Raw genomic sequence first — 15,092 nt, 5'->3', positions numbered from 1 at the left:
AAAAACCAGTGGCTTATAGTCTACATCCATCTTATATATACTGTCTGGGAGTGTGAGAGGCAAACATAAGGAAAACATAGGAGAAACATGCCAAATAGGTGGACAGAAAGCTGTCTGATGTACCTATGGCTAAGATTTAGCTCTAATAACCATCGTCTTCCTCAATTCAAAGGTTGACTGTGCCAATCAAACTAATGGAGACAGAGGTTTAATATGAGGATGACATGGAACTCGTGGAGCAGCAATATGGATGAGATCCAATTATTGTCGACCCAAAAGGCTGAATACTAAAGAGCAGAGACGACGGGACAGCCTGTGTGAGCGAACAGGTCATCACTCATCCTTCAGGTCCTCTCATTCATCTTCCTGCAAGAATGCTTCACTCCTCATATCTGCAATACATTCATCACACTGTGGGACACTAATCTGCTCTATTAATCTGCATTAGACGCTGTACCAACGGCTTCTTCTTAAACTATTTGTAGAGATTTTTTTTTCATAATTTTGTGAACTTTGAGATTTAAAACAACTAAAAACCAAATTTTCTTGTGATGCTTTCAGACGCAAACAAATCTAAAATGTCAAAGTAGTTCAAGTTCAATCAGGGATAAATACAGTTATTTAACACATGAGGTTGTATAAAAAAAGATTTTTAAAGGTTAACAGTCTTTATTTCTCAGGTGCAAAAGCAAAGCAATCCTGAGTGTATCCGAGTACTGTTTGAGTACATGTCACTGCTCTGTGCCAAAGAGCTAAATAATGGCTCCAAACCATTAAAACCCCATTAATGAGGCATGTTCCATGTTGCTTGATCACCATAAGCACTCACACTGTACTCACACTGTATGCTCATTGTATATAGTGTTATTATTAGTAGTATTAAGGTTAATATTGTTTGTTGATTTTATATATATTTATATTCTTTTCTTAGTGTGAATTATTATATTTTTACTTATATTTATAATAACTGCGGCTGCTGTTACACCCAAATTTCCCCTCTGTGGGACAATAAAGGCTGTTTCTTCTTCTTCTTCTTCTTATTTTAAAGCAGTCCCATCCTGCTTCTCTCATACACTCAGAGGACCAAAATCGGATTAACGTCCTGCTAAAAACAGTCCCTGCACTGTTTCCTGCTGCTTGCTAAAAGCAACGCTGTCCATACGGGACGGCTGTATTTTATAAAACTCACATATTTTCTGATGTGTTCTTCATGCACGTTCAGAAATGCAACAGTGGATCCGACATTAAAGCACCACATCGCAGCTTTTATTGAACTGTATATGAAATACAACTGGAGACCTGACACTGGAGGACTGCTGCCCACTCTGCACAGGGAGCCTTTCACAACAAAAGCCCTGAAAATGAACCCCTGTGACCTGAGCTCTTTGGGTAGCAAAGGGAACTCAGTCTTTTTCTAATGTATAGTTTGTTATTATCTGCCAAGGTCACACTAACTGTGGTGGTGCTGAGTGTTGGACCCAGGGTTTTGAGTTTGGGATTTTTAAAGTGTTCCCTGTTTGGGTCTTAGTTTGGTCTTTGTCTACATCTGGATTTTCATGAACTTCCTTAGTTACAGTTTCTGAGTTTATTCAGGGTTTCTTGTCTCTTCCTCCTGTAACTTTCCCCCCATCTCAAGTGGATTTGTGTGTTTCCCTGTTGTTGTTTCTCACTTCCTGCTTTAGTTTGGTAGTTATTTGGCTCCCCTGTCTCGTGTTTAGTTTACTTCCTCATCTTTCTTGTCTCGTTGTCTTGACTGTCCACAGCTGTGTCTTGTTACCCTCCTATTCCTGCTTTATTGATTACCTCCATGTGTATAAATAGTCCTGTCCTTCACACAATCAAGTGTGTTTATTGTGTTCACATCTGCACAAATGAACTGCACCAAGCAGTGACAGGAAGTTGGCGGTTATGTTCACGTGTAGAACATACACATACATCTACAGAGCAGCACGAAAAGCACTTTTACACAGCAACAAATTGTTGTGTATAATGAAGAAAGCACCACTGATGTCCCACAGTGTGAGTGTGAAGTTATTAAATATTGTTTTCTGATAAATGTGACCCCCCCCAATCATGAGAGAGTCTTTTTTTAATTTCAGAACTGAATTTTAAAATTTGCAGCTCCATATTTTTACTCCTGGACTCTACTTGAGTAGCTTTGCACGATTCACACAAAATGATCCATATTTAGGTCTTGGTGCAACTTTCTCCTGATTGGCTGTCCCTCAGAAACAATTGGTTTGAACAACAGGTGGGTGGGGCTTATGTGCATGTGATGACCATATCAGGGATATCCCTGTGTGAATCAGAGGGTTTGGAGTGTTCAGCTGAGCTTTCGGCTCACAGAGATTACTTGTACACATGCTGACCTCATTATTTGAAACTTTAGATGTATTTGATGTGAACATCAACCACTGGAACAGGATATATATGATAGAAAATGAAGAAAAGCAGAATAGGAGCACTTTAGAGACACAGCAGCATGACAGAGGTGTTTAAAACCTCCTCCTGATGGAAGTTTTCATACAGCCTACTTCTTTCTCCTTACTTGTAATGAAAGTATCAAATTGATTTATAAGGAAATTAAATGAGAATGAAAGCTCTGCCATTTGTATGTAGCTGCAGTTGAAAGTCAATTGAAAGTGAATTTGGTCTTAAATCAGCTGCAGCTGCTCCCTCTGTCGGGCTGAGTTACCTGCTGGAGGTCAGATGAAACTTTCTAAAGGACAGAATGATTTATCTTCTATAAGCGGATAACCAGCACTGATTTCATTTCATCAAATAATCCCAGATGCCCTCCTTTCAGCACTGCACCTTCTCCCTTTTGGTGTTATGTCGCTGCTCGCTGATGCCGTGTTTTTTCCCGCGGTTGTTGCGGTCTGATAGAGTGTGCTGTGCTGCGGGAGAGAGCTGACTGACAGCTCCAATTTGATGCAGGGAGCGATAGAGGAGGCGACGGGGGAGGACGAGGAGCAGCCTTTCCTCTCGCTGCCAACCTCTGCTGCCTATCACAGCAGACATCTACAGCTGGAGGAGCAATGACTGCAGGGGGAACATGAATACACTTCATCTCTTTCACTGTCACACAAATAGAAATGCATAAGCACACACACACACACACACACACACACACACACACACACACACACACACACACACACACACACACACACATCTACTCAGTTCATTTTAAAAAGGCTCTTCTATGACATGGAAAAATTCATTTACACTTTAAAGGCCACAGAGAAAATCTGTGTGCACCTACAGCCATGCAGAAATATTCAGAGGAGCCTCAGAGTGTAACTTCATCTCTCACAGGGCTCTGCCAGTTTTGAGGATTGTGTGCCAGCATATGACTGAGGCCACCGACATCAGCACATTTAGTGTTTGTAACGTGTCTGCTCAGACGATGGTGCTGGTGTTGGGACTGTTGTTGTACTAGTGTTTTAACAGTTAGTGAGGTGGCATTTCTTGGCACCGACTTCAGAAAGGATAGTCTGATGGCTAGAACAGAAGAGCTTAAACTGAAGAGGCATGTCCCTTTGGTCTTTGTCTATGCAGCGCTACCAGAAATGGACTGGAACCAGCCGGCAATGTGGCCCGGAAGTCAAACAGAAGCAGCATCAAGCTGGGGAATCATGATGAAGTGTACTGATGAATAACAGGACAGGTTTGAACTTTTAATGTAATTGATATTTCAGCTGTAACCTCCTGTCACCATGTTCAGTTATCAGTGTGTTGCTGACTGCATCGTGGCAGCTACGACAGGCTCCAGGCCCTGCTTCCTTTTTTTCTTGTTGTGTGACAAATGTTTTAATAGAGGCAAAAATGGGTCTATTATATATACCTACGACCTAACCTCCAACCTAACCTCTGACCTAACCTCCGACCTAACCTACGACCTAACCCGACCTGCACTTTTGGAGAAATGTGACTAAAACAACTGCTCACCACTGCCTAGTCCTCTCGTGCATTTCCGGCTACTTTTCGGTGCAGTTTTTGAATTTATCAGTGAGAGAATATCAGGAATAATAATCAAAGCATCAATATAAGTACTCACAAATTTCATCAAATTCCTGGAGGGAGACTGCTGAAATTATCAGAATGGATGTGAGGGAATGAAGAAAGTGAAAAAAACAGACCGAGGAGGGGAAAGGTCCCAGCAGTTTTTGTTTCTGTCGACCCGCACCGCAGATATAACAACAGCACACGGCCACAAAGTCATTAACACACATAATGCAGCTGCACAATGATAAATACTGGTAGGCTGCGTACCTAGGCCCTGCAAAGACCCAACGCAGAAGTCTAATCAGTGAGTATCTAACCAAGCTAGTGTCTCTGAGCAGCTCTGACAGAGAACCAGCATCACAGCCGTGCAGAAAGGTCACGACCGTAATCGATCGTTTTCACCAGAAAAATAGCTGCTAGCTAGTTAATACACAGGAAGCAGGAGGAGGCACAGATACATTCGTTGTTTCTTGAATCTTGCAACTGACAAAGTACGAAAAACTAAAACTAACAAAAACCATGCATTAAACAAAAAATAAAAATGAGCAAAACCAATCTAAAAACTAATTAAAACTAACTAAAACTAACTGAATTACAAAATAAAACTAAACTATAATGTGAAATCCAAAACTGTTATAGCCTTGGCCAGTATCTGCCAACACTGAGTCCTGATCCGATACCGGTGCTGTTATCCTATCTGTGAGTAACAGACTGAGGGAGCTCTGCTGCTGTCACATACCACAGTAATGAATCAGCTGAACAGATCAACTGCAGGCTGATATCCACAGGTATCAGATCAGTATACGGACCTACAGGAGTCGCTCAGCCATGGAAACCCTGCAACGAAGCTCCTGGTGCACAGTTTAGTGCTGATGTTAATGCCAGAGGAGGTCTGGAGCTCTGCAGTCACTGAGTCAGCAGACTGCATGGCTACGAGCTTGGTTTTATACACCTGTGCCAATGGGGCTGTAAACACCTGAGTTCACAGATTAAGAGGCGTGGCCCATGTAGAGCATTTTCTTTGATCAGCTGAAACAAAGTGCTTCTTTTTTACTCTGATTGGTACATCGAACAGTATTCTAGCTTCATGCTTTAAAATAAAGGTTAATAAATAATAAGATGAATTAAAATGAGCATGTAGATGGTGTTTGTCATTTAAATAGCAGTGGAGTTTGATGACATATGCTGTTTTATTCCTGTGTTTTATGCTCGTGTCTATGTGCAGCCACCTGAGCGTTTGAATTTATTAGAGTTTATTAGAGTTTTGAGAAAAAAGAAAGACAGCAGAGAAGGTAAAAGAAGTGCTCCAAGTATCAAACCCCCCCTCACACAAAGAGGACGGGAGCACCGTCTCGTTAGACACAAACTTTGCTGCCTGCAGGTCTGACAGCACCTGACACACCTGACATCCCCTCACAGACTTTATTTTTATCTCCAAATAAAAGCTCAGCATTTGTTTTTATGTCTGTGTGTCATTCACACAGTTTAGTGTGGTGAAAGAAAAATTCAGGAGCACAGCAGATGTTTCACGCATTATCAGCACCTTTTTGATTTGTGGGTTTGTATGATTGGCACGCACACAGAAACACACTCAGACATCCCGCTGTGTTTGTCCCCGCTGTCGCAACACATCAGGATAGCAGGTGAACGTGTGTGTTTGTGTTGGTTGGGGGGCTACTGTACCTCACTAAGCTGATAATCCACAGGCCAGCAGATAAATGCCTATAAATATTTACAGGGCGGCAGTGTTGACACAGCTTTACATGCTGCCTTGCTTCTTACAGAGTGAGGCGGGTAAACCAGCGCTCACAAACTGAAGTCATTCTTCAGGAGCTGAACATCTGAATAAATGGCTCCTGGTCAGCGTGGGGGATCTTCAGAGACGGCAGCAGGGGTGAAATGTTGATCTTCCACTGACTGAAACAGTCAAACATCCAGATGCTGGATAAACAATCTTATAGAGTTTTGTACAAAATAACATCTGATCCATGGGTTAAGCACAAACACAGGAAAGCTCTGACAACCAGAAACTGCCACTCCATGACATTCATGTGCTTCTTCTTTAGCCCCTGTTGGCTTGATGAGCTATAGTCGTGCTGGAAGACCCATCCACGACCCATCTTCAGTGTTCTGGCTGAAGGACGGAGGTTCTCCTCTGAGATTTTACGGTACACGGCCCCGTCCACTGTTCCCTCAATGCAGTGAAGTCTTCTGCACCCTCAGCAGAGAAACCCAAAGCATCATCTTTCACCTCCTTGACTGTGGGGATGCTGTTCTTTGGGTCATACTCAGCATTTCTCTTCCTCCAAACACGGCGGGTCGAGCTCGATTTTGGTTTCCTCTGACCGCAGCACTTCCTCCCAAACCTTCTCTGAGTCGTTTAGATGTTCACTGGCAAACTTAAGACGGGCCTGTACCTGTGCCTTCTTGAGTGGGGGGACGTTGTGGGTCCTGCAGGTTTTCAGTCCACTTTGGTACAGTGTGTTACCAACTGTGGTCCCAACTGCCTTCAGATCATTAACAAGCTCCTCCCGTGTAGTTCTGGGCTGATCCACCACCTTCCTCGTCCTCACTCCATGAGGCAGGATCTTGCGTGGAGCTCCAGACTGAGGCCGACTGATGGACATTTTATATCTCTTCCATCTCCAAATAATCCCACCAACAGTTCTCACCGAGCTTCTTGCTGATGGTCTCGTCGCCCAGTCCAGCCTCGTGCAGGTCTACAGTCTTGTCCCTGATGTCCTTTGACAGCTCTTTGGTCTTTGCCCGTGGAGGTGGAGAGGAGGAACTGGAAGAAACTGATTCTGTGGACAGGTGTGCTTTATACACATAACGAGCTGAGATCAGGAGGATCAATAATTATTTGATTGATTGAGTATAATCTGTAATCAGCCGTCTGTGGGTGTCAGAATTCTGACTGGTTGTAATGAAATACTTACACTCAGTGACATGAAAATCAATCTATAACTTTTATGTGATGTCTTTTTCTGGATTTTTGGTTGATAGTCTGTCTCCATTCAAATTAAACTACCATAAAAACTAACTGTTCATTTCTTTGTAAGTGAGCAAACTTAGAAGTTCAGGAGAAGATAAAATCATTGTTTCCCCAGTGTATCAAAGTTCTCAGTGGGTCTTCACAGCTCCTCTTCTGATCCTGAAATTGGAGCTGAAAAGACTACAGCACAGATCAAACCTCTGAGAGCTGTAAGTAACTGCGTGAATGAAGCACAAACAGAGCCGCCCCACTCAAACAAATCATGTGACAATGGGGCCGTGAGTGAGGAAAAGACAAAAGGATGATGCAAACTATTGAGCAGCGATAGGATAAGGCGGGGGGGGGGGGTGGATGAGTGGCTGCCAACACATTTGTTTTTCGTGCCACCGGCCTCTCTCCGTCCTCTGCTCCTCCCTCTCATCTCTTATTCTACAGCCTCCATGCTGTTATTCTCCTCCTCCTCCACCTGTCCTTGGCTGCCTGCAGTGATCTGTGTTTTCAGCCCGTGGTGAGGAGGTCAGGTGCTGTCAGTCCACTCCTGCTCAGGGTTTATTTTTTATTTCATTTTTTTATTTTAGTCTTTATTTAACCTTTAACTGGGGAAAGTCAAGACAGGAAAGGAGGCTGCTGTGTTTCACCAAAGAGGAGAAAACAGCATCAGAACAAATGCAATTTATGAAGCTCTTAATGTAATGCTACTGTATATGCTAACAGGTAAACACAACCTGAGCTTCAATTCAAGTCAATTTTATTTATATCGCACCAAATCACAAGAACAGTAGCCTCAAGGAGCTTCATGTTGTAAGGTAAAGTGCATACAACAACAGATGAACAACAACATGTGACATATCACACTGTGTCACTATTTTTGAACAAAAACAAAGCCAAAATGCAGAAGCAGTGTTTGAAAAACTAAGTGCACCGTGTGATGTGGTAGCTTGTGGAAGCACCCACAGCGGTGTAACTGCCATTGCAGCACACGGGTTCATTTCTGTGTTGCTGCTGTGAGTGGGATCCCTGTCCTGCTGCAGGACCCAGTCTGAACCCAGCTTCAGCTGCAGACAGATGGCCTCCAGAATAGTCTGTTACACAGAGGAGTTCATGTATTGGCCTTGAAGAGGCAAACACACATTCAAACAGCTGATTCCTTAAGCAGAGGCCATTCATGCTTCCTGCCTCCTTCGCTTTTGTTCAGGTTGCATTGATTTCCTCGTATGAAGTATCGGTGAGGAAATCTAGTGTTTGAGCTGCACTGCCTCTCGCTGTGTGATCTGGGTTATTTGTACCCTTGTGTTGATTTGAGCTGCACATAGCCGGCAGCTCAGGTGAGTTCACAGCAGGTGATGGAGGGAGGATGAATAACAGGCTGAGTGAGGGGAGATGATTTATAAGCAGCCCGACTGCTGCTTTGCACTAAATTGTTGACTCTGTCATGCTGAATTGCTGTAGTTGCATTTTTTCCACCAAACACAGATACAGTATTTGTTAGTTTCTCTCTGTTGTCCAGAATTTGCTGTGCACACACAAATAAGTCACCTTCAGCACTGCCAGGCTTTAACAGGCTGCAGATATCCTGTAAAATGTATTTGGAGCAAAGCAAATTAACTTGTGTCACTCCTGTGTTTGCCGATTTGTGAGCTGCTGGTACTGAGAATAACACAATGAACTGTGGCATAAACTGAGCCTGACAAAGAAGCACCTTAATAAAGAGAGGTACAACTCAGAATTTAATTTTCTGCAGGCAAAGCACCACTTGAGCTTGTCTGTTCTGCACTTTGTACTGAATAAATAACATCATTTCTTTTAAATTGAATTTTCTACAGTCAGTCTGACAATAACAAGAGCTCAGACATCTCATTTGTTTTAGGATCAATTTTGTTCTTGAAGAGCTAAAAACAAAAAAGTCAGTGGAGTAGGCTGGTGTCCAAGCAGCAACGTCCAGGGCTAGAAAATGAAGTCAGCATTTTGATTTAGCCTTAAACTCAGTGAGGAGGAAGTGCTCTGCATCTTTAATGTCGATGTAAACATGCGGTGATCAGCCACAGCATTAAAACCTCATGCCTGTTGTGGTATCCAGGCCCGGATTAAGGTGGGTCTGGGCCCCGGGGCAAGGAGATTGCAAGGGCCCCCCCTCCCCCCCTCCCGCTCCGAGCCCATACCAACCCACCCCCCCCCCCCGACACACACTCCCCTACAAAAGTCTCTTTCTGCTCTTCCTTCGTGCAAAATCATCTACCAACTCATCAAAGTTCAGCTGTTGCACAAACTGTGATTCAATTGCAAGAAGTGAGAGGGAGTTCAGACGATTTTGGGTCATTTTCATCCTGAGCTCATTTTTTATTCGAGCCATTCTGGAGAATCACCGTTCCCCTTCACAGTTCGTAATTGGCAGAGTCAAGAACAGTCGAAGTTGCCATATCCTGTAGCCCAGGGGCCCTTTGATTGCTGTCCCCCTAGGCGCTCTAGTCGCTGTACCGCATAGCCCAGGGGCCCTTTGATTGCCGTTTCCTGTGGCACAGGGGCCCTATGGTTGCCATATCCCGTGGCTCAGGGGCCCTTTGATAGCCGTCCCCCGTGGCCCAGGGGCCCTCTGATTGCCGTCCCCCGTGGCCCAGGGGCCCTCTGGTTGCCATATCCCGTGGTTCAGGGGCCCTTTGCCATCCCCCGTGGCCCAGGGGCCCTCTGATTGCCATCCTCCGTGGCCTAGGGGCCCTCTGGTTGCTGTACGACATGGCCCAGGGGCCCTCTGGTTCCTATGTCCTGTGGCCGAGGGCCCTCTGACTGCTGTCACTCCCCCCAGCCCATTTCAGTTAACCCTTATAGTCTAAAGAAGTACAACTAAAGAAGATCCTAGAATAGAGGGCTCTATCGCAATCAGCATCGACATCGGTATCTGGATTGTTGTTGGGCCCCCCCCTGGGCCCCCTGGATCCATGGGCCCCGGGGCGCCAGCCCCACTCGCCCGGTCGGTAATACGGCCCTGGTGGTATCCCCCTCTCTGAAGGGAGATCCTCCTGTGGTGACTGCAAACAAAGATCCTCGGGATCCTGTGGGTTTGTTCATGGCTCAGTCACACCAGAGCAAAATTAGAATAGTGGCCTTCTTGCAACTCGTAAAGATTTGCGGTTTCCTCGTGCTTTCATCGATTTTTGTTGTTGTTGTTTTTTTTAATGCTGTTGAGTGAGCAACACTCTCAACCTCTGAGCACAACTTTCATTCACAAGGGAACTGTCTCCAAACAATCACTGTCCAACTCAGACCGACTTCAACCACTCAGAGTCAGTCACTCAGAGTCAGTCGGCCGAAAAACAGGTTCAACTCAGGCCTGCAAGCTAGCTGGGCTCGAACCAAGAACGCGTGACAAAAGCGGCAGAAGGGCGTGACTCTGAATGTAAAGGTTTCTACCACTATTTCACTGCATGGTGTGTATTACAGGAGAAAAGCGAAGCGATTTTCACGGCTGTGAATTAGGTTGGGCTCTAAGGCTGAACTTGCTGCTTTGTATCAGTTCATATCGCAGATAAAAGGACACAAAGTGCGTACTTGCTGCCTTGCTCTAATCGCTGTCTGTGTTTCCCTCTGTGCTGCACACAGATGCTGCAGTAGTTTGGTTTGGACCCTAAAACGTGTTCACAGCACAGAAAGGGGAGCGTGTTCTCCCACGTTTGTGCGCTTCGACTTCCCTGTCCAGACGAGGCCCCGCCCACACTCATACGTAAAGGAGCAGTTCACAGAACGCGGTGGGAACGCGGGCCCGTTCTTAATCGTTTCACCGGTTCATTGGGAACAGCACGAGCACTGGTACGAGCACCGGCACCTCTGCGGTGGAAACGCAGGATGAGTCATTCACTCTGAGTCACTCAATTAGTCACTCCCATCCATAAATATAACAGCTTCTTGCCACAGAAATGCACTTCATGATATTGCAAATACATAAATATTTGAATACCAGCAGGCTAAATGTTACATTGGTAAATGAGCTGACTAACATTTCTTTAAATGAATATCTACAAGCTAACCACTTTAAGATGGCCTTACCACCTTAACTCAGCCTTATCCGAGTCTTAAAACCACGTCTGCACCATCACATTTAATCATGGATGTTCTGGAGATAGTTGACTCCCAAAAGGAGGTTGGTCCCAAATGACTATAACATAGATTATTATCCCCATAGTGTATTTTTACAAGCACACACACACACGCACACACACACACACACACACACACACACACACACACAAAAAAAAAATAAAAAACTTGTTTGCAAATTCTATTATGTGACGTCTTCCCATCATCCTCAGCTGTAAAGTGTCAGGATGCAGTCCTGAACTTACCTTTTTTAACCTTTTTTTCATCCATTCATTCTTCATTTAATATAAACTACTCAAACAAATTAACGGAACACTTTGAAAACACATCAGATCTCAACGGGAAAAAAAATCCTGCTGGATATCTGCAGTGATGTGGACTGGGTAATGTGTTTGATGGAAGTGAAAATGATCAGCTCACAGAGGCTGAATTCAAAGAAAGTGAAAGTGATGCAGCAGCTGGAACATTTAGCTGAAATTTCATTGCAGGTCCTCAGTGCCGTTGCCTAACCTGTAGAGGTCTTTGTGTCCCTCCATGGATACACCTCCCAGACCATCACTGACCCCCCACCAAACCGGTCATGCTGAACGATGTTACAGGCAGCATCGCGTTCTCCACGGCTTCTCCAGACCCTTTTACATCTGTCACATGTGCTCAGGGTGAACCTGCTCTCATCGCAGGGCTCCAGTGGTGGACCTGCCAGTTCTGGCATTCTGTGGCAAATGCCAATCAGGCTCCACGGTGCCAGGCAGTGAGCACAGCGCCCACTAGAGGATGTTGGGCCCTCAGGCACACAGGAGCAGATCCCGGTCCTGCTGATGGGTTAAGGACCTTCTCCGGCCCTGTCCAGCTCTCCTAGAGTAACTGTCTGTCTCCTGGAATCTCCTCCATGCTCTGAGACTGTGCTGGGATTACAAAGTGTTCCTTTCATTTTCTGGAGCAGTGTACTTCTCCTACCATGTTTTTCTCCCCCCTCTCATTTTTCTTTCTCTGCCTCAGTTTTCTGTCATTGTTAATCGCTCTTTCACCTCTTTCCTTGTTTCTGCTGCCGGGCCAGAGTAAAGAAAACTCTTTAATCCTCTTCTTTTACCCTGCCTTTGTCTTAATACCAAACCATCTTTCTTTCATTGGTCTCCTTTTTTCTTTAAAATCACATCACCTGCTTTTTGTTAAATCACTCCATCACAGCAAAGCCAGTGGGATCTATAATCTCAGTGTTATGAAAAGAATAAATGAAGACTGAATGAAGTTAAATAAAAAGAAAAAAGTAAGTACAGATGAATTGAAGGAGAAACACGCACTTATAGGAAGACGCCTTCATTTTCCCATTTTCTGCATCGCTGCCATTTTAATTGAATATAATTTCATGGGAAAGAAAGGCTTAGCTGTGAATTTATTTTCTGCTTCAGAGTAAAGCAGATCCAATTTAAAGAGTTTTCTTCTTTATTTAAACAGATCCTTTTATTTCCTGGTTTCCTTCACCCAAAGAGAGGTACCTGAATATTAGTGCTAAATATCAGACTAAGAATATACTCATTAAAGCTGTAGTGTACTGGAGTACTTCTTACTAAACAAGTATTATAATCTCAATTACTCACATATTCACATATTTAATTTCAATATGTTTTATACTTGAATGTTATGCATGATTGTGCTTTCATAGTTTGAGAAGTGTGTATGCATGGAGGTGTGGACATCTGGGTCCTTATTAGAGACACGAGATGGTTAAGAGTCATCAGTGGTAATTATGAGACTTTTCAAGGACAGAAGAAAGTGGACATAATCAGGACAACAAACACACTAAACAGCACCGAGTCGATGGGATCTCCTTTTAGGAGCCTGCCTCATGTGGACATTAGAGGAACTGCAGATATGGCACATCAGTCAGCACATACCCTTAGCACGCTGAATCCTGTAGCAAAGCAAAGTTCAGGAAAAATCATTTAATATCTCAAATTTTCACATCTTTCTGAGCTTTGCTTCTGATTGCCTTTGTATTCATTAATAATTCTGTTTCTGTTTTTATTCTCTTTGTTTTCTCCTTTTTTGATATTGACTCGTGTCTGTCTGTCTCGGATTTTTGTCTCTTTTTCTTCACCATCTCCTTCTCACCTTCCTCTGTTTCAATAATCCTGTTTGATTTTAATCTTCCCAGCTTAGCTCTGTCATTTCCCTCCTCTCTGTCTGTTTGGAGCCTGTATTTGGTTCTATCTTCTGTATTTTGTCTCTGCGTGTGCACTCCTTTCTGTTTTTATCACCGTGCAAAACATTGTGAGCTGAGGATGGAGGGTGGACAGGAGGCCAACAGCTGCACTCCTCCTCACAAAACACCTCTTCAACTGGCTGAAATCTGAACACAACAAGGTCAGACTCAGAGTTTTGATCTTTTCCTGGAGCCGTGAAACAGCTTTCTGAAACAGGCTCATCGTCTCCTAACTTCACAGTCTTACATTTGCTGCCAACAACAGGAAATCACTTTGCCACTTTGTGAGAGTCGAGACAATTCATGTGCTCGGTGGGTGACCAATTTTCGCCTCTCAGCTGTAAATGTGCAGTCTGAGTCACTCTGAAAAGAACTTGTAGATGATGCTGAAACTCTGAGAACTTGAGATTTGAGGTGGTTCAGAGCTGATGAGTGAATTTTTTGGGGGGAATCAAAAACAATATGTGCTGAACTGTTGTGTGGAGCATGTCACTTAAGCCTGTTTCCATTCTCAGATAGTGCTGGTCAGAAGCTGCTGGGCTGTCAGACAAAACCCAGTTAGCATTGGCATTGGTGCCTTCATGCACTGGCCACAGCGATACTACACAGAGAGCAAAATAAACTCTTGTTCTGTTGTTGCTTTTTTGGTTCATTCAACAAAAAAAAAGAAAAGAAAAGAAAACAGTGACGAGAGACGTTCTCGTCGGGGCACCAGAGAATGTGTTTGCAGACTATGCAATCGCCGATGAAGGATCTTGGACTGTGTAAGCAATCAAAATAAAGGGAGTGCCACGTACAGACAGTGTCCGCCTGATCTCTGGTTGCAACACAAACATGCAGAAAGAACCCAGACCGGATTCAAACCCAGGACCTTCTTGCTATGAGGCAACAGTGCTAACCACTGTGCCATTGTGTTGCCCAGAAAGGGTTATGTTGGCTTGAATACCCTGCCAGCACTCCTAGGTGGGCCCCATAAGGTTTTGTCCGCGCTTTCCATGGTGGCCCTACATGGGTTTGCCCAGATAGATTTTAACTGGCCCTGAATATGTGTTCATTGGGACCGAGGGCTATGCATGGACCCATGCAGGGTCCGTGCATAGCCCATGCATGCATGGACCGTATGGGTCCGAATGAACACATATTCAGGGCCGGTTAAAATCTATCTGGGCAAACCCATGTAGGGCCACCATGGAACCCGCGGACAAAACCTTATGGGGCCCATAACGTTTGCCCTTGCTTATCCCATATGGGGCCCACCTAGGAATGCTGGCAGGGTAGTAAGACTGCTGACAGCAGACCATGAACTTCTAGTACACTCAAGAACTTCCAGTCTCTGGACTTACTGGTTAATGGGGGCACTCGCACTACAATCCAGAATAAATACGGGTTGTACAGAGCTGTAGGTCACAAATATAAGTTTTGTGGGGTAAGCATGTTGTCAGATGACTATCTCACAAGTGCCCTCTGCTGCACTGCTGAGGGTGACAGGAACCGGTCTCTCAGACGGATTGGTGAAGCTTTGTAAGGTTTGCAACTTTCATCCACCTTTCTATTGATTTTCAGCCATTTAAACGTTACGAATATTGTTTAACAACAAAAGATGACATGATAGGAGTATGGAGGCCAAATTTATATATGTAAATAATAATATCACACCCTGATGGTACTGCAAGTTACTGCAAATTCAGCACGCATGTACATGTCACACCTATGAGAGGCGAAGCTTGAAATAAACACAGTGGATAGGCGGCTGTATGACACGCTTCGCCGTGTTAGGGTTACTCACCATCAATGATG

At 44.3% G+C, this 15,092-nt stretch overlaps 1 protein-coding gene across 1 annotated transcript in view; it reads right to left on the bottom strand.

Annotated features, from left to right (window-relative positions):
• LOC115781531 (RNA-binding Raly-like protein) overlaps positions 1 to 15,092 on the bottom strand; it is a 76,838-nt gene that overhangs the window by 21,040 nt on the left and 40,706 nt on the right. The window lies entirely within an intron of this gene.

This window comes from Archocentrus centrarchus, chromosome 6 (assembly GCF_007364275.1).
Source record: "Archocentrus centrarchus isolate MPI-CPG fArcCen1 chromosome 6, fArcCen1, whole genome shotgun sequence".
Taxonomy (NCBI): Eukaryota; Metazoa; Chordata; class Actinopteri; order Cichliformes; family Cichlidae; genus Archocentrus; species Archocentrus centrarchus.
The sequence above is the reverse complement of the archived record's forward strand: the minus strand, read 5'-3'. Positions and strand labels throughout refer to the sequence as shown.